General features: G+C 30.9%; 1 pseudogene; it reads left to right on the forward strand.

Moving 5' to 3' along the window:
• Positions 1-1,114: 1,114 nt before the first annotated feature.
• On the forward strand, positions 1,115-4,750 carry LOC125821727 (uncharacterized; annotated as a pseudogene).
• The last annotated feature ends 16,688 nt before the right edge of the window (positions 4,751-21,438 follow it).

Here is a 21,438-nt window from a genome sequence, read left to right on the forward strand (position 1 = left end):
AGGTCACTACTAGAAGACCTATAAAACGAGAAGAAATTAATTTTCCTACAACTTGGACTTTGGATTCAGTTATACCTCCTAGCCAGATGGCTCATGCGGTTACTTATTCTGAATATTCTCATATTACTCAGAATTCTAATGGTAAGATTTGTATTCAGTTTGATGATAAGAGTGTTCCTTATAATAGACATTCATTTTATGATAGAAGAGTTCTTGTTATTCAACATATTTCGCCGATTGAACCAATGTATGGTCCAGCTTGTAATCGTGTTGCTTCGTTACATACCATACCTTCTATTATATACGCTGTTTAGAATAAAAGAAAAATTGATCCTCGTTTGAATACTGTTCAAGCTCGTGGTAATTCTTCTGATATTTTTGACAAGGATATTCCTTCTGCATCCGAAATGGATTTTAACACTAACGATACTTGATGATGAATGTACACCAAATAGATTTTAGTCCAGGTTCACTAGCAAGAAAGTACATTCAAAATGAATTTCTCAGTTATAAATGGACCCAGTTTAAGACATGGGTTTTTGACTCTTATAGTGGTGATGATTTAAATAATATCTCTCAAGAGTTTTATGAAACTTGTGTTTTACATAATCAAATTATGTATTTTGTACCTTGGTTTATAACCACATATCTTCCTTTATTCATCAACGTTCTTGAACAATCTTATAAAGATGAAATTGCTAATATTATCAAGGTTGTTTATCCACCTCGGTCATCTTTTATTTTTCCAAATAATAATTGAATCACTTTTACTGCCTTTCAAAAATTTGTTGAAGAAGATGCTGCGGCAGTCAGCATCAATGAAATTAATAACTTGATTTCTCAAAATAATTATTTGGGACTTTATGTTAAAGTTTTGGGTAAACATATTGGTTCGCTCGATAAAAAAATTAGATGAATTAACTGCTTTGATAATTCAAATAAAAAATGATTTAAAGGCTTATGATAAAGCTTCGACTTCTAAACCTAATTCTGAAGCTCTTACTATGTCTACCCTTATGGAGAGGCCCCTTGAAATTAAGGATTTAAATTCAAATCCATTTATGATTTCGAAGAACTTCTTGAGAAAAAGTTTTCGTATTTTAGCGCAAAACCTATGGATTTGTCTGAAAATTTTGCAGATGAAATGGAAAACACTTTTGATTTTAAAAGTCATGTTTCTTTAGAATTTAATAAACTTCACGGTTATCCCAAGAAGAATAGTGGTAATCCTAAGGTTGCTAATAAACCTAGCATGCAAACTTATTATTATTCCAGGCAAACTCCTCAGGATGTGCTTATAGAGGAACACGACTAGTATCAAACCAATACCTCTTATAGTGGTTCTAAAATCTATGAATGAAATCTCGATGGGTTGACTGATAGACAGTTAACTATTCTCGTTCATCGAATGCTTATGTATGCAACTATCTGTAAAAATGTTAAAATCACAGATAGAAATATTTGCAAAATGACTATTGCAGGTTTTACTGGCCAACTCAGAGGTTGGTGGGATAATTATATAAACCTTGAGCAAAAGGCTCCTGTGATTAATGTTACTTCGAGTGGTGAAGGTGTTGATAACTTGGGCATTGCTCTAGTTGCAAATAGAGAAGACGTTATTTATACTCTAGTATTAACCATCCTACAACATTTTAATGGTAGATTTACCAATCACGATGAGACTGTTCATACCCTGTTAAATGGTCTACGATGTAGAACCTTGGGAGAATTTAGATGGTATAAAGATACTTATATGAGTAGGGTGATGGAACTACCCGTAAACAGTTATGAGCATTCGAAAGGTAAGTTTCTAGATGGCCTTCCCCCTTTATTTGCCAAGCGTGTTAAAAGGATTCTGAGAAATGCACTTGGAGAAATCCCGTATAAACATTATACTTATGGTAAGCTGATAGGAGTTTGTACTCAGGAAGGTATATACTTGTGCAATGAATTGAAGCTCTCTAGACAACTTAAGATTGACAAGCTCAAGGAAAGTTCTCAGATAAGAGACTTTTGTACCCAGTTCGGTTTACCTGATGCTCCGGCTAATAGCAGGAAGAAGCACAGGGATTCTAGCGATTCTAGAAATCCTGATAAACATTATAAGAAGAATAGGTCTAGATAAAGATCTAAGGAGGAGTGAGACACTAGAAGAGCCTCTCGTAAGTCTAATAGGTTTACCAAGAATAGGTCTAAACGTGAGCTCGTCAAGATTAAGTGTTATAAATTTGGTAATTTCGGGCATATAGCACCCAATTGTAAGCTTGAAAAGCTAAAGACTTTAGAATTAGATGAAGAAATTCATGATAAGCTTTATGATTTCTTATACACTTCTAGTTTTGAGTCTGCTTATGATTCTGATTCAGGTTCTGAAGAAGGGATTGATTTGCCTAATTTATCTGATAATAATCAACAGCAAGTTAATATGAATTCTTGCAATAATTGTCATGTTGGTATTTGCTCTTGTGAAAATGATGAGTTTTATAAATTATAATCTCAATTTGAAGATTTGAATTTGAATACTATTACTTTTGATAATGTGATAGAACTTTTGAAAGAAGTTACTGATAACAATCTTCATGAAAAATTTATTCAATTAGTTGTTAGTAATACTGCTAGTTCTAGCTTTGCAAAAAATTCAGAAAAACAAAAGAATGATTTTGAATTTGAATATACTGCACCTTACTTAATAAACAAACTATTTCTATGGAAGATTCTTCTTTTGATGATTTGAATAATGAAATTAAAAATTTTAAAAATGACATTAATTCTATTAAGCAAAATCAAATGATTTGAGATCATCGTCTTACTCAGATAGAAACTATTAATAACAGAGGTAAAAATGTTGCTGAAGAAAATACTCTTGCAAAACCTTTTAATCTTGATCCCAGACAAGGTATGTTTCTTGGGATGATGCAAATTGTTACTGCTCATAAATGGTATGTTAAATGCACCATATTGATTGATAATAGCTTTTCGGTAACCAATATTGCTATGATTGATAGCGTAGCTGATGTTAGTTGCATTTAGGAAGGTTTTGTACCTACGAAATATTTTGAAAAAATAATTCACATGGTTAAATCTTCTTCTAGACATATTTTAGATATAAAGTATAAATTACCTAATACTCGCATTTACCAAAATAAAGTTTGCATTCCACATTTCTTTTTCTTGGTTAAAAATCAGTCATACCCTCCTATTATACTTGGAACACCTTTTATAAATGGTATTTATCATTTTACTAGCATAAATGCTAAAGGTTTTTCTGCTACGTATGAAGACAGGAATATTAGTTATACTTTTGTCACTGACCCGATATCTCGTGATATTAATGCTTTAATTAATATGAAGCAAAAGCATTTGATTCTCTGCAGCTAGAATTGTTTAGTATGAATATATTTGATACTTTGAAATCCACCAAAGTACAAGAAAAAATTAAATTAATTTCTGAACAAATTGTTGTGGATATTTGTGCTGATCATCCCAGTGCTTTTCGGAATCACAAAAAGCATATTGTTACTCTTCCTTATGAAGATGATTTTTCTGAGAATGATATTCCTACTAAATGTCTTCCTTGTCAAATGAATGCCGAATTGGTTGAATTCTGCAAAAAGGAAATTGATAATTTACTGCAAAAGGGTTTGATAAAGCCTTCAAAGTCAACTCGGTCTTGTACTGCATTTTATGTCAACAATGCTACTGAAAGGGAATGTGGTGTCCCTAGATTGGTTATCAATTATAAACCTTTAAATAAATATTTAAAGTGGATTAGGTATCCTATTCCTAACAAAAAAGATTTGTTGTCCAGATTATATGATGCCAATATTTTTTCAAAATTTAATTTAAAATTAGGATATTGGCAGATCAAAATATTTAAAGAGCATGCGTATAGAACTGCTTTTAATGTCCCTTTTGGACAATATGAATGGAACGTTATGCCGTTCGGTTTAAAAAATGCTCCATCTGAATTTCAGAGAATTATGAATGATATTTTCAACCCATATTTCGATTTTATCATTGTTTATATTGATGCTATTTTGGTTTATTCAAAAAATCTTGAAATGCATATCAAGCATCTAGACATCTTATTTGTCAGGGAAAAGTCACCCCGATACAAAGATCAATTGACTTTGCATCAAAATTTCCTTATGTTATCACCAACAGGACTTAATTGCAACAATTTTTGGGAAGTTTAAATTAAATCTCCCCATTTTATAAAAGTTTATCTCGTGATTTGGTCCCTCTATACGACAGGCTAAAAAAGGATCATAGATCACCTTGGACTGATAGTCACACCACCTTGGTAAAAAATATTAAACTTCGTGTTCAATCTTTACCTTGTTTAACTCTTGCTAACCCTGCTTGGCAAAAGAATATTGAGACAGATGCGTCTAACATTGGTTATGGAGGGATCTTGATTCAGATTAATCCCAATGACAAAATAGAATATTTTATCAGATTTCATTATGGGAAATGGAGCGAAGCCCAGAAGAAATATGCTACGGTGGCTCATGAAATGCTAACCATCGTCAAATGCGTGCTAAAATGTCAGGACGATTTACACAATCAAAAGTTTTTAATAAAAACTGATGCTCAATCTGTGAAGTATATGTTCGATAAAGATTTTAAACATGATGCTTCTAAGTTGATATTCGCTAGATGGCAAGCCCAGCTAGCCCCTTTTGACTTTGAAATTCAATATAAAAAAGGAGTTGATAACTCATTACCGGATTTCTTATCTCGTGAATAGATTCAATAAAATGTTTTTTCAAACGTTCTTGGATGATGAAACCCTCATTACCATTCTAAGGGCTCTTCCCTTACGTAGAGTTCTGAAAGATCTTATCCTTAAAAGAATTATTGATGATATATTAAGAGAGGATTTCTCTCCTATTCTTCTAGAATATTACTCCGATGATTATGAGACTGATTATGGAGAATATCACTCGGAATAAAACAAAGTGTTTTGTTTGAAGGATGGACCCTCCTTAGGTAACCAAGGGTCGAGGCAGGGGTAATAACCCCCGAGGAAGGGGAAGATCTTCTCCAAGATGATCATCAAGGTCGTCATACGGATCCTCTTCTAACTCCCCAATTCTGCAAAGAGGAGGAATGAGTTTGATAAACGCCAAAGTCACTCAAAGTGCGGCATCATCATCAATACATCTGGACGATATTCCAGAAAATAACCCGCTATACGCACAACTACATGCATATTTGTCTGAGAAGAAAAGTGATACTTTTGCCTCTATCGCCAAAGAAAATGTTGATCATATCAAATCTTTTGAAAAGGTATCAAAGAAAGAAATGATATTTCTTTTAGAAAACTCTGAAATTCAGAGAAAAGAAGAACCCTGGAAGATATTCTAGCGATGCTTGATTAACGGATTATATTTTCCGGGTGAGTCATACAAAACTCGATGTTACTGTGAGACTATTTTGATGAATACTGGTAGTGTCGCATTTCAACACTTCTTAGGGTACAACACCAGCGAGATTGGGGTATTTCCACAATGAAGGAAAGGCAGATCAACCTAATTAATGTCCCTATGAATTTCACCTATTGGGTCTATATTAATGTTTTTGATAAAGTCCTCTACTATAACAATGAGCGGCATAAGCATACTTGGTTTATTAAAATTTGCGCAAAGATATATGCGGAATCTATCCCTAATTGGTTCTTGAACTGGTGGTCATACCACGGTCCAACAACAAAGATTCTGCCTGATCCATTTCTTCAATTATATAAAGAATGGGTTAAGGTTTCACCAGATCTTAACGAATTATACCACACAGCTAATATTTGCTATATTGAAAAAATTGAACAAATTTATTTTTTCATTGAAATCTCTATTCCATGGATTCATAAGTGGACCCCAAAAGTGGGATTCATCGAGGAGTAAATTCCTTGTTTATATAGAACCTTTCATAATAATTTTTGGGACAAATTGATGAAAAAACATCCCAAGACGAAGTCTCTATATGGACAAGAACTGTTGGATCTAATTGCAAGAAAGATCCAAGAATATTATAGTTCTCCTTACAAGGGGATCATTGCCGACAACTCAGTTAGGCATATTGCAAGAAAAATTTCCATTCAAGATGGAGATAAAGAAGAAATGATTAATAATTATTTGGACGAAGTCAGAAGGAATCTACTCCTCAATATTAATCAATACGAAAAATCGGACACTTCTATGAGAAGTGAGACGAGCGATGATAGCGCAGAAGATACTAAAGAAGCTCAGCCTTGTGAATCAGCTAAACCCATTTCAGAAGATACGCTGAAAAAGGTGAAAGATTTCCTCCGAGAACTAAAGAAAAAAGACAAGTTGTGAAACTTATCTCCAACAGTAAAACTCACTATCAACAATAAATACATTGTTACTATACATAAGGGACCCACCATTATTGTACAATATTTCTTTTCTTTCTATAAATAAGTTTAGTTTTAGTCTGACAAAGCAGGTTGAAAAACCCTCTCTCTCTTTAGCACTCTCTCTTGTGAAGCTCTCTTTTGTAAAGTTTGAAGTTCGCCGGAATACTTACCGGAGTTAATTAAGTATATAGTTCTCTTATAGGCCTTGAAGTTGGCCACCCTTTTCAAGGTACTATTTTATTTCTGTTTTAATCTTTTGGTATTATTTCTCAGATCTAACTTGTGACCATGTCCGGCTAAAACTTCATATCTATGTCGGATAACTAACTTCACCTTTATATCTACCATGAAAGATCTAGACTTTATTGAAATATATATAAATTTTTATATAATTTGATGACTGTATGGAAGGATCTTATTCCTTTTTACCCGAGCAAAGGTCCTGTCACGATTCAAATACGTATTGTTATTGACCCCATGTGTCTAGTAGTTCTAAATGGGTATAGGCGCCCTTTTTCAACTAATGAACGGGCTAAGAACCACGACTGGCTAGACAGAGTCACAAAGACAAAGCTAATAACATGTTGAATTAAATCAAACTGTACCACCATCTCAGAACCAAGTCAAGAAACCATATAAATAATAATAAAATATAATATAATATAATATAATATAATATAATATAATATAGTATGAAATAATATAATATAATATAAAGTCCTCTATTGAAATAATGATAGACATAAACATACGAGGTTTATAAAAATATGTGCAAAGATATTTGCAGTACCAATTCCTAATTGGTTTTTGAATTGGTGGTCATACCACGGCCCAACTACAAAAAAAATTCCTGATCCATTTTTTAAATTATTTAAAGAATGGGTTAAAGTCTCACTGGACCTTAATGAGTTATACCATATAGATCATATTTTTTATATAGAAAAAATAGACCAAATTAATTTTTTCATTGAATTCTCTATCCCTTGGATTCACAAATGGACCCCGGAAGTGGGATTCACCGAGGAACATATTCCTTGTTTATATAGAACTTTTTATAATAATTTTTGGGACAAATTAATGAAAAAAGATCAAAAAACAAAAACATTATATGGACAAGAACTACTGATCTTTTTCCAAAAAAGATCCAAGAATATTATATTACTCCTCAAAAAGGAATATTTGTTGATAGCTCGGTCAGGCATATTGCCAGAAAAATATCCTTTCAAGATGGAGATAAAGAAGAAATGATCAATAACTATTTGGAAGAGGTTAAGAGGAGTCGACTTCTCAATATCACTCAATATAAAAAATTGGACACTTCTATGAGAAGTGAGACAAGAAATGACGTTACAGATGATATTCAAGAAGCTCAACATTGTGAGTCAGAAAAAACTACGTCAGAAGATTCTCTGAGAAAAATGGAAGATTTCCTCTGAAAATTAAAAGAAAAGGACAAACTGTGAAGTCATCTGTATAGTAAGAGCCATCATCAACAATAGATACATTGTTGATCAACAATAGATACACTGTTAATGGAACCTATGGGACCCAATATTACTGTACAAAGATTCGGAATGTTTTTTTTTTCTTTCTATATTTAGGTTTGTTTTTCAATTTATTGGAGGTAAGTTCAGGAATCCCTCTCTCTACTTTCTCTCTCTAATTGTAAATCTCTCAACTTGTAAAGTTTTCAATTCATCGGATACTGGCAGGAGGTTAATAAAACGTGTATAGTTTGTTCACAGGCCTTGCAGTTGGCCATCTATACAAAGTATTATATTTTTCTTTTTGATTTCTTCTTTTAGTATTTCTCTGATCTAAGCTGTGACTATGTCCGGCTAAATGATTCATATCTTTGTCGGATAACTAATTTCTCTTTTATATCTACTATGAAACATCTAGACTTTATCAAACTATAAATAAATTTATTTATGGTTACTTGATTTGGTTCTAAGATGGTGGTACAGTTAGATTCAATACTATTTTTATTGGCTTTGTCTTTGTGACTTCGTCTAGCAAGTCGTGGTTCTAAGCCCGTTAAGGAGTTGAAAATGGGCATCTATATCCGGTCAGAACTACTATAGACATGAGCTCAATAAAAATACATATTAAATCTTGACAGACCCCTTGCTTGGGTAAAAGGATAGATCTTTCGATACAATCATCAAACTATATAAAAGAATTTTGTATATATTTCAATTTGAATTTATTCCTTATATTCGGATGCAAAATTAGATTGAAGTTTACCACGCGGATTACCGCCAGTCTTCAGAGATCCCGTAAATGGTATCAGAGCCTAGAAACTTTCATGGTAAATATGAGATTGATGTGAAGTATACGACATAGATATATGTTTTAACATGGATCTAGGAGAAGTAAGTACTAAAAGTACTAGATTGGAAGAGGTAGATATACCTCAGAACCTTGATTTGTTAAACAAATGGACTATTCCTAAAGTTGATATTAAAACTATTTACAATTAAGGTTGGTTTGATAGAATATCTCATAAACAGTTAATAAAAACTACTGAACAATCTTTGGCGTTAAATTCATCTGAACATACTATTCGTTTATTAAATAAACGAGATATCGAATTGTATAAAAATCAGTATAATTTCTTGCATATTGGTATAGTTCAAATTTCTCTTCAGCCATTAACTCTTAAAGGGTTATGAGAGACATTTTTACCGGCTCTTCGTGATGCTAGAAATTTAAATTTTAGACAATCTTTGATGGGTTCGATTTAGTCCACTGTGGCATATGGTCATGTATATTTTAATACTCAGTCTAATTTGGAATTATCTTTAACTGATGTTAATATTCTTGATGATTTAACTTTAAATGTTAAAATGCATGGTTATAATTATGCACCTGGATCTGAATGAATATGTTTATCATATAGAATTTATTTTAAATTGCTATCTATGTTAAACCTGAGATGCAAGTTTTATGATACATCTGATTAAACTATTTTAGTAGAAACTAATTTCATAAAATCTAAGGTCATTACTAAATGAACTATAAAATGGAAAGAAATTAATTTTCCAACAACTTGGACACTGGATTCAGTTATATCCCCTAGTCAAATAACAAATGTTGTCACTAATTATGAGTATTCTCATATTACACAAAATTCTGATGGTAGGATTTGCATTCAGTGTGATGATAAAAGTGTTAAATATAGTAGACATCCATCTTCTGATAGATGATTGTCTGCTATTCATTATATTTCCCCAATTGCATTTGTGTATGGACCAGCTCGTAATCGTGCTGCTTCTTTACATACCATACCTTCTACAGTTTCTTTTCCTATTATATCTGCTGATCAAAATAATAAACTTGTTAATAAAATAAAAATTGATCCTCGAACAAATATTGTTCATGCTAATGATAATTCTTCTGATATTTCTGATAAGGATATTCCTTTTGTATCCGAAATGGATTTCGACCCTAACAAAACTTAATGATGAATGTACACCAAAAAGATTTTAGTCTAGGTTCACTATCAACAAAGTACATTCAGAAAGAATTTTCGAGTAACAAATGGAACCAGTTTAAAACATAGTTTTTTGACACTTATATTTCTAATGATTTGAATAATATTTCTCAAAATTTTATGAAACTTGTACTCTACATAATCAAATTATGTATTTTGTACCCTAGGTTGTAACCACTTATTTACCTTTATACACAACATTCTTGAACGATCTTATAAAGATAGTTCTGTTAATATTATTAAGGTTGTCTATCCACCTCAGTCGTCTTTTATTTTACCAAATAATACAGGTATCACCTTTACTGCCTTTCAAAAATTTGTTGAAGAAGATGTTGCGGCAGTCAACATTAATGAAATAAATAATTTAGTTTCCCAAAATAATTATTTGGCTCTTTATGTTGAAGTTGTGGGTGAACATATTAGTTCTCTTGATAAAAAATTAAATGAATTAACCGCGTTGGAAATTCGAATAAAAAAATGATATAAAGATTTGTGCTACGACTTCTACTTTTAAAAGTATTTCAGTAACTCAAATTGTTTCTACCCTTGTGCAAATCCCCACTGAGATTCGGGATTTTAAATTTAAATCATTAAATGATTCAGAAGATCTTCTTGATAAAAAATTGCCAGTATTAAGTGCAAAGCCTATTGATTTATCAGACAATTTTGCGGATGAAATGGAAAGAACTTTTGATTTTAAAAATCATGTTTCTTTAGAATTTAATTAGCTTCGTGGTTATCCCAAAAAGAATAGTAATACTAAGTATGCCCATAAACCAAGCATGCATACCTATTATTATTCCAGACCAACTCCTGAAGATGTGTTAATAGAGGAACGAGACTGGAATCAGACTAATACCTCTTATAGTGGGACTGAAATTTACGAATGGAATATTGATGGTTTGACTGATAGAAAATTAACTATTCATGTTCATAGAATGCTTATGTATGCAACTATTTTTAAAAGTTTTAAAAACACAGATAGAAATGTTTGCGAAATGATTATTACAAGTTTTACTAGCCAACTCAGAGGTTGGTGGGATAATCATATGAGTATTTAGCAAAAAACAGTAGTGATAAATGATACTCCTGATAATGAAGGTGTTGATAACTTAGGCATGGCTCTAGTAAAAAATAAAGAAGACTTTGTTTATACTTTAGTCTGAACAATTTTAGAACATTTTAAGGGTAGATTTACAAATCAGTATGAGACTATTCGTACCTTATTAAATGGTCTACACTGTAGAACCTTAGATGAATTTAGGTGGTACAAAGATACTTACAGGAGTAGGGTGATGGAATTTTCTGAAAATAGTTATGAGCATTGGAAAGCGAAGTTTATAGATGGCCTTCCCCCTTTATTTGTCGAAAGAGTTAAAAAAGCTCTGACAATTAATCATGGTGAAATTCCATATAAGGATTATACTTATGGTAAGCTAATAGGAGTCTGCACACAAGAATGAATAAATTTGTGTAATGAATTAAAATTATCGAGACAACTTAAGATGGATAACCTTAAAGAAAGATCTTAGTTAGGAGACTTTTGTGCCCAGTGCGATTTACGTGATACTTCTGCTCATAGCAAGAAGAAGAAATATAGGAATTCTAAATACTCTAACCCTGATAAACCTTATAGGAAAAAGAGGTCTAGATATAGATCTAAGGAAGAGCGCGACGCTAGAAAAGCCTTTCGTAAGTCTAATAGATTTACCAAAAATAGGTCTAAGCGTGATCTCACTAAAATGAAGTGATATAAATGTTGAAATTTCGGTCAAATATTAGCAAATTGTAAGCTTGGAAAGTTAAAATCCTTAGAACTTATTGAAGGGGTTCATGATAAGATTTATAGTTTGTTACATAATTCTGGTTTTGAGTCTGATTGTGATTCTGATTCTAAAGAAGAGGTTGATTTGCTTGATATATCTGATAGTAATCAGCATGATAAAACGAATACTTGCAATACCTGTCATGGTGATATTTGTTCTTGAGTAAATGGTAAATTTTATAAATTGCAATCTCAATTTCAAGATTTAAATATAAATACTATTACATCTGATAATGTGATAGAGCTTTCGAAAGAAGACACTGATAATGATCTTCGAGAAAAAATATTCATTTAGCTGCAAATAATAATGCTAGTTCAAGTTCCTCAAAAAACTCGAAAAACTAAAAGAATAATTTTGAATTTGAATGTGCTGCACCTTATTCATTGTCTGAAATTAATAACAGAATTAATAAACAGACTACTCATACTACTAATTCTTCCTTTGATGATTTGAAAAATGAAATTGAAAATTTAAAAAATGAGATTAAATCTCTTAAACAAAATGAAATGATTTGTGATCATAGACTTACCCAAATAGAAACTATTAATAACAAAGGTAAAAATATTGTTGAAGAAAATACTCTTACAAAACCTATTAATCTTTATCCTAGACAATGTATGTTTTTAGGAATGATGCAAATAGTTACTGCTCATAAATGGTATATTAAATGCACCATCTTGATTGATATTAGTTTTTCAATAAGTGATGTTGCTATGATTGATAGTGGAGCCGATGTTAGTTGTATTCAAAAAGGTCTTGTACCTACTATATATTATGAAAAAACAACTCATTTGGTTAAATCTTCTTCTAGACATGCTTTAGATATAAAGTATAAATTACCTAATACATATATTTGCCAAAATAAAGTATGCATTCCACATTTCTTTTTCTTGGTCAAAAATCAGTTATACCCTCCAACCATACTTGGAACCCCCTTTATAAATGCTATTTATCCATTTAATAGCATAGCTGCTAAAGGATTTACTGTTACTTATCAAAATAGAAATATAAATTATACTTTTATCACTGACCCTATTCCTCGTGATATAAATTCTTTTATTAATATGGAACAAAGGCATGTTGATTCTTTACAAGTAGAATTATTTAGTATAAATATAATTAATACTTTGAAACCTACCAAAGTACAGGAAAAAATAAAATTGATCTCTGAACAAATTTCTATTGATATTTGTGATGATAATCCTAGTGCTTTTTGGAATCAGAAAAAACATATTGTTACTCTTACATAAGAAGATGAATTTTCTGAGAATGATATTCGTACTAAATCTCGTCCTTGGCAAATGACCGAATTGGTAGAATTATGCAAAAAAGAAAATGATAATTTGTTACAAAAGAGTTTAATAAAACCTTCAAAATCACCTTGGTCTTGCACATCCTTTTATGGTAAAAATGTTGTTGAAAGGGAACGAGGTGTCCCTAGATTGGTTATCAATTATAAACCTTTAAATAAATATTTAAAATGGATTAGGTATCCTATTTCCAACAAAAGAGATTTATTGTCTAGATTATATGATGCCAATATAATTTCAAAATTTGATCTAAAATCAGGATATTGGCAAATCCAAATATTTAAAGAGCATGCTTATAGAACAACTTTTAATGTTCCATTTGGACAATATGAATGGAATGTTATGCCATTGGATTTGAAAAATGCCCCATCTAAATTTCAGGAAAAAATGATATTATTTTTAACCCATATTTGGATTTTATCATTGCTTATATTGATGATATTTTAGAATTCTCAAAAACGTTTCAAAATGCATATTAGGCATCTTGATATTTTAAAGAAAATTGTTATACAAAATGGTTTGTTCATTTCTAAACAAAAATTGAGTTTGTTTCAAACTGATGTTTGATTTCTATGACATCATATTTGTCAAGGGAATGTTACCCCAATTCAAAGATCAATCGACTTTGCATCAAAATTTCCTGATGTTATCATTGATAGGACTCAATTGTAAAAGTTTCTTAGGGAGTTTATATTACATATCCTCTTTTTATAAATAAAAAAATCTCGTGATTTGGCCCCTTTATATGACAGGCTGAAAAAGGATTATAAATCACCTTAGACTGATAGTCATACCACTTAGGTAAAGGATATTAAACATCTAGTTCAATCTTTACCATGCTTAACTCTTGCTAACCCTGCTTGGCAAAAAATTATTGAGATAGATGAGTCTAATATTGGATATGGTGAGATATTAACACAAATAAATCCCAACAACAAAAATAAATATTTAATCAGATTTCATTCTGGGAAATGGAGTGAGCCCAGAAAAAATATGCTGCGGTGGCTCAACAAATGTTGGCCATTATAAAATGTTTGTTGAAATTTCAGGATGATTTATATAATCAAATGTTTTTGATAAAAACTGGTGCTCAATCTGTTAAATACATGTTTAACAAAGATTTGAAACATGATGCTTAAAAATTAATATTTGCTAGGTGGCAGGCCCAGTTAGCTCCTTTTGATTTCGAGATTCATTACAAAAAAGGAAGTGATAACTCTCTTCTGGATTTTCTGTCTAGAGAATATTTAAATTCATAATGAGTTTTTATACAACTTTTATTGAAGAAAAAACTTTAGTTACTATTCTAAAAATAATTCCTCTTAATAAATATTTGCAGGAATTAATAATATGTGAAATTATCAACGATATTATTAGAGAAGAGTTCTCTAAACATGATTATGAAGAAAGTGTTTATATCGATAAAGATAATTATTACAGGGACTATTATGATATATCCGAATAAAGCAATGTGTTATGTTTGCAAAATGGACCCTCCTTGGATTACCAAGGGCAGAGGCAGGAATGACAATACAAGGGGAAGATCATCCCCAGGATTGTCCTACGGATCCTCTTCTAAATACCAATTATACAAATGGGAAGAAGGAGTTTAATAAACTCAAAAGTCTCTCAAAGTGAGGCTTCATCTTCAGTATATCTGAATGATATTCTAGAAAATAGTCTGTTATACGCATAACTATAGGCATATTTGTCTCAAAAGCAAAGTGATACTTTTGCATCAATAGCTAAAGAAGATAATGATGATATCAAATCTTATGAAAAGTTAGTGAAAAAAGAAATGATATTTCTTTTGGAAAACTCTGAAATTTAGAGAAAGGAAGAACCCTTGAAGATATTCCAGATACCTAATCAACGGTTTATATTTCCCGGGTGAGTCATACAAAACCCGATTTTATTATGAGACCATTCTGACAAGTACTAGTAGTGTGGAATTTCAACATTTTCAGGCTACAATACCAGTGAGAATGTTTATAACCTCTCTAAAATAATAATCAAACAGATTATATCAGTTGAAGATTGGGGTATATCCACTATGAAAGAAAGGCAGATCAGCCTAAAGAAAATATCTACGAGTTTCACCTACAGGGACTATATTCAGGCTTTTGACAAAGTCCAGTAAATGGTATTAGAGCCTAGTAACTTTTATGGTAAATATGAGATTGATGTGAAATATACGACATAGATATGTGCTTTAACATGGATCTAGGAGAAGTTAGTACTAAAAGTACTATATTGGAAGAGGTACATATACCTCAGAACATTGATTTGTTAAACAAATGGACTATTCCTAAAGTTGTTATTAAAACTAATTATGATTATGGTTTGTTTGATAGAATATCTCATAAACAGTTAATAAAAACTACTGAGCAATCTTGGGCGTTAAATTCGTTTGAATAGACTATTCGTTTATTAAATAAACGAGATATTGAATTATATAAAAATCAGTACAATTTCTTACACATTAGCATGGTTCAAATTGCTTTTAAACCATTAACTCTTAAAGGGTTACCTGAGACATTTTTAGCTGCTCTTCGTGATGCTAGAAATTTAAATTTTAGTCAATCTTTGATGGGTTCGATTGAGTCCACTATGGCATATGGTCCTGTATATTTTAATACTCAGCCTAATTTGCAATTATCTTTAATTGATGTTAATATTCTTGATGCTTTAACTTTAAATGTTAAAACACATGGTTACAATTATGCACCTGGATCTGAATTAATTTCGTCATCAAATAGAATTTATTTTAAATTGCTATCTACGTTAAATTCGAGATGTAAATTATATGATACATCTGATCAGACTATTTTAGTAGAAGCTAGTTTTGTTAAATCTAAGGTCACTACTAGAAGACCTATAAAATGGAAAGAAATTAATTTCCAACAAATTGGACACTGGATTCAGTTATATCCCCTAGTCAGATAACAAATGCTTTCACTAATTCTGAGTATTCTCATAGTACACAAAATCCAGATGGTAGGATTTGCATTCAGTTTGATGATAAAAGTGTTCCATATAGTAGACATTCATTTTCTGATAGAAGATTGCCTGCTATTCATCATATTTCCCCAATTGAATCTGTGTATGGTCCAGCTCGTAATCGTGTTGCTTCTTTATATTCCATACCTTCTACAGTTTCTTTTCCTATTATAATTGTTGATCAAAATAATAAACTTGTTAATTAAATAAAAATTGATCCTCGAACAAATATTTTTCAAGCTAATGATAATTTTTCTAATAAGGATAATCCTGTTGTATTCGAAATGGATTTCGACCCTAATAAAACTTAAGATCAATATACACCAAATAGATTTTAGTCCAGGTTCACTATCAAGAAAGTACATTCAGAAAGTATTTTTGAGTAATAAATGGAACCAATTTAAAACATGGTTTTTTGACACTTATAGTGGTAATGATCTGAATAATATTTCACAAGAATTTTATGAAACTTGTGCTTTACATAATAAAATTATGTATTTTGTACCCTGATTTATAACCACTTATTTACTTTTATATATCAACGTTCTTGAACGATCTTATAAATATAATTCTGGTAATATTATTAAGGTTGTCTATCCACCTCAGTCATCTTTTATTTTACCAAATAATACATGTATCACCTTTACTGCCTTTCAAAAATTTGTTGAAGAAGATGTTGCATCAGTCAACACTAATGAAATGAATAATTTAATTTCCCAAAATAATTATTGGGGTCTTTATGTTAATGTTTTGGGTGAACATATAAGTTCTCTTGATAAAAGATTAAATGAATTAACTACTTTAGTATTTCAAATAAAAAATGATATAAAGAGTTTTGATACGACTTCTACTTCTAAAAGTCAATCAATAGGTCAAATTGTTTCGACCCATGTGCAACGGTCCTCTGAGATTCGGGATTTTAAATTTAAATCATTAAATTATTTGTAAGATCTTCTTGATGAAAAATTGTCAGGACTAAGCGCAAAGCCTATTTTGCGGATGAAATGGAAAAAATTTTGGTTTTAAAAATCATGTTTCTTTGGAATTTAATAAGCTGTGGTTATGCCAAAAATAATAGTAATACTAAGTATGCCCATAAACCTAACATGCATACCTATTATTATTCCAGACCAACTCCTCAAGATGTGCTAATAGAGGAACGAGACTAGAATCAGACTAATACCTCTTATAGTGGGTTTAAAATTTACGAATGGAATCTTGATGGTTTGACTGATAGACAATTAACTATTCTTGTTCATAGAATTCTTATATATGCAACTATTTGTAAAAGTGTTAAAAACACAGATAGAAATATTCGCAAAGCGATTATTGCAGGTTTTACTGGCCAACTCAGAGGTTGGTGGGATAATCATATGAGTATTGAGCAAAAAGCAGTAGTGATAAATGTTATTCCTGATAATGAAGGTGTTGATAACTTAGGCATGGCTCTAGTAAAAAATAAAGAAGACGTTGTTTATACTTTAGTCTGAACCATTTTAGAACATTTTAATGGTAGATTTACCAATCAGTATGAGACTGTTCGTACCTTATTAAATGGTATACACTGTAGAACCTTAGATGAATTTAGGTGGTATAAAGATACATACATGAGTAGGGTGATGGAAATGCCCGAAAATAGTTATGAGCATTGGAAAGCTAAGTTTATAGATGGCCTTCCCCCTTTATTTGCTGAAAGAGTTAGAAAAGCTCTGAGAATTAATCATGGTGAAATTCCATATAAGGACTATACTTATGGTAAGCTGATAGGAGTCTGCACTCAATAAGGAATAAATTTGTGCAATGAATTAAAATTATCTAGACAACTTAAGATGGATAACCTTAAAGAAAGATCTCAGATACGAGACTTTTGTGCCCAGTGCGGTTTACGTGATACTTTATGTTGATAGCAAGAAGAAGAAATATAGGGATTCTAAATACTCCAACCCTAATAAACATTATAGGAAAAAGAGGTCTAGATATATATCTAAGGAAGAGCGCGATGCTAGAAAAGCCTTTTGTAAGTCTAATAGATTTACCAAAAATAGGTCTAAGCGTGATCTCGCTAAAATCAAGTGCTATAAATGTGGAAATTTCGGTCACATAGCACCATATTGTAAGCTTGAAAAGTTGAAATCCAAAGAACTTGATGAAGGAGTTCATTATAAGATTTATAGTTTGTTATATACTTCTAGTTCTGAGTCTGATTATAATTCTGATTTTGAAGAAGAAGTTGATTTGCTTGATATATCTGATAGTAATCAGCATGATAAAAAGAATACTTGCAATACCTGTCATGGTGATATTTGTTCTTGTGAAAATGATGATTTTTATTAATTGCAATCTCAATTTCAAGATTTAAATATAAATACTATTAGATCTGATAATATGATAGAACTTTTGAAAGAAGTCACTGATAATGATCTTCGAGAAAAAATTATTCATTTAGCTGCAAATAATAATGCTAGTTCAAGTTCCTCAAAAAATTCAGAAAAACAAAAGAATGAGTTTGAATTTGAATATGTTGCACCGTATTCATTTTCTGAAATTAATAACAGACTTAATAAACAAACTACTCATACTACAGTTTCTTCCTTTGATGATTTGAAAAATGAAATTGAAAATTTAATATATGAGATTAAATCTCTTAAACAAAATGAAATGATTTGTGATCATAGACTACTGTTAATAACAAAGGTAAAAATATTGTTGAAGAAAATACTTTTGCAAAACCTATTAATCTTGATACTAGACAAGGTATGTTTTTAGGAATGTGCAAATAGTTAGTGCTCATAAATGGTATATTAAATGCACCATCTTGATTGATAATAGTTTTTCAATAACTGATGTTGCTATGATTGATAGTGGAGCGGATGTTAGTTGTATTCAAAAAGGTCTTGTACCTACTATATATTATGAAAAAACAACTCATTTGGTTAAATCTTCTTCTAGACATGCTTTAGATATAAAGTATAAATTACCTAATACATATATTTGCCAAAATAAAGTCTGCATTCCACATTTCTTTTTCTTGGTCAAAAATCAGTTATACCTTCCAATCATACTTGGAACCCCTTTATAAATGCTATTTATCCATTTACTAGCACAACTGCTAAAGGATTTACTACTACCTATGAAAATAGAAATATAAATTATACTTTATCACTGACTCTATTTCTCGTGATTTAAATGGTTTGATTAATATGAAACAAAGGCTTGTTGATTCTTTGCAACTAGAATTATTTAGTATAAATATATTTGATACTTTGAAATCTACCAAAGTACAGGAAAAAATGAAATTGATCTCTGAAGAAATTACTATTGATATTTGTGCTGATCAATCTAATGTTTTTTGGAATCGAAAAAACCATATTGTTACTCTTCCATATGAAATTGAATTTTCTAAGAATGATATTCCTACTAAATCTCGTCCTCGTCAGATTAACACTGAATTGGTAGAATTTTGCAAAATAGAAATTGTTAATTTCTTACAAAAGGGTTTAATAAAACCTTCAAAATCGCCTTGGTCCTGCACAACCTTTTATGATAATAATTATGTTGAAAGAGAACGAGGTGTCCCTAGATTGGTTATCAATTATAAACCTTTAAATAAATATTTAAAATGGATTAGGTATCCAATTTCCAACAAAAGAGATTTATTGTCTAGATTATATGATGCCAATATATTTTCAAAATTTGATTTAAAATCAGGATATTGACAAATCCAAATATTTAAAGAGCATGCTTATAGAACAACTTTTAATCTCTCATTTGGACAATATGAATGGAATGTTATGCCATTAGGTTTGACAAATGCCCCATCTGAATTTCAGAAAATCATGAATGATAATTTTAACAAAAAAAGGTCATATTTATCCCTGTACTCTCATAAAAGAGTTATATCTCCCACTTTTATCAATCTACATGGTGCCTGCGTGGCACACTTATACACATATTTATTTATTTATTCCACCAAACTATTCCTCCTAATTTAATTATTAAATTCACCCATTACATAAAACCCATTTCTTAATATTACTTCATGTTCACTTTTTCTAGAGAAAAATCTTTTAACAGATAAGCAAAGTTGTTCATCCATATGTTCGAGCAACAGAGAAGCTTCGAATTTGAGCGAAGAGCAACATAGATCCTTTTTTGCTCTTCTCATCTCAAAACAGTATACCACACCTTTGTTGGAACTATTGGAAAACGGTAAGAATCATAGCCACAATAAATCAGAAACCACCAAAAAAACTAAATGACCAAAAAATAATTAAAAAATGAAGAAGTATCAAATATTTTTCATCTTGAACTTTTTGAACTTAACAATGTTCAAGAGATCGTGTCTTTCTCTGGAAAAGTGACAATGAAATAATATTTGGAGTTGGGTTTTAGATAATGGATTGATTTAATAATTAAATTAGTAAGAAATTTTTGGTGGAATAAATATATATCCATGTAGATATGCCACATAGGTGCCACATAGGATGATAAAAGTAGGAGACATGACACTTAACGGTTCAAGGGCAAATATGTGCCTAAAGTTGGATGGAAGGGGCGAATATATCAAAAAAGAATGACGAAGGGCAAATATAACCGTTTTCTGAGAGTACAGGTGGTAAATATGACCCTTTTCCATATTTTTAATCCGTATTTGGATTTTATCATTGTTTATATTGATGATATTTTAGTATTCTCAAAAACGTTTGAAATGCATATTAGGCATCTTGATATCTTTAAGAAAATTGTTATACAAAATGATTTGGTAATTTCTAAACCAAAACTGAGTTTGTTCCAAACTGATGTTCGATTTCTCGGACATCAAATTTGTCAAGGGAAAGTTACCCCGATTCAAAGATCAATCGACTTTGCATCAAAATTTTCTGATCTTATCACTGATAGGACTCAATTGCAAAGGTTCTTAGGGAGTTTAAATTACATATCCCCTTTTTATAGAAAAAAAAATCTCGTAATTTGGCCCCTTTATATGACAGGCTGAAAAAGAATTATAAATCACCTTGGACTAATAGTCATACCACTTTGGTAAAGCATAATAAATTTCGAGTTCAATCTTTACCATGCTTAACTCTTGCTAACCCTGCTTGGCAAAAAATTATTGAGACAAATGCGTCTAATATTGGATATGGTGGGATATTAAAACAAATAAATCCCCACGACAAAAATGAATATTTAATCAGATTTCATTCTAGGAAATAGAGTAAGGCCCAGAAAAAATATGCTACGGTGGCTCATGAAATGTTGGTCATTGTTAAATGTGTGTTGAAATTTCATTATGATTTATCTAATCAAAAGTTTTTGATAAAAACTGATGCTCAATCTGTTAAATACATGTTGAACAAGGATTTTAAACATGATGCTTCAAAATTAATATTTGTTGGGTGGCAGTCCCAGTTAGCTCCTTTTGATTTC

This window comes from Solanum verrucosum, unplaced genomic scaffold (assembly GCF_900185275.1).
Source record: "Solanum verrucosum unplaced genomic scaffold, falcon-dt-bn FXZP01000210.1, whole genome shotgun sequence".
Lineage (NCBI taxonomy): Eukaryota > Viridiplantae > Streptophyta > Magnoliopsida > Solanales > Solanaceae > Solanum > Solanum verrucosum.